Below are 420 nucleotides of genomic sequence, written 5' to 3'. Positions count from 1 at the left end.
AGTAAGGCAGTTCATCTTTTCCACCACCCACACCTGCCAGTGGTCTGGAACAGAGGCAGCACGTTCATATGATCTGAAATAGTCCCGCCACACCTCTTCAGGCTGCTTGCAGCCCATGCTGCAGAGCCAGGAGTCCCCTGCTGGCCCTTAGATGAATTGCAACTTGTAGTTCCAGCCCCTCCCCCCACCCAGAGTCTCCCAGTGTCAACAGATCCATTTAATATATAGTCCTCAGATAGAGGACGTATCAGATATTAAACTGATAAGAACAGATAGGTAACTCAGCCACATTACTCTGCTGTGATATTGGTGACGCTTAGCCTCATTAGCCTCTAATAACCAGCTCCTCCCTGATATGCCTCAATGATTTAAGAATACATATTGTCCCTAATGCTTGGGACTAGCCTTGTTCTGTAGGAC

At 47.9% G+C, this 420-nt stretch overlaps 1 pseudogene; it reads right to left on the bottom strand.

Moving 5' to 3' along the window:
- Window positions 1-227: 227 nt before the first annotated feature.
- Window positions 228-275, bottom strand: LOC117879684 (annotated as a pseudogene).
- Window positions 276-420: the final 145 nt, after the last annotated feature.

Source organism: Trachemys scripta, chromosome 6, assembly GCF_013100865.1.
Source record: "Trachemys scripta elegans isolate TJP31775 chromosome 6, CAS_Tse_1.0, whole genome shotgun sequence".
Classification (NCBI taxonomy): domain Eukaryota; kingdom Metazoa; phylum Chordata; order Testudines; family Emydidae; genus Trachemys; species Trachemys scripta.
This window is presented reverse-complemented; position numbering and strand designations above follow the sequence as displayed.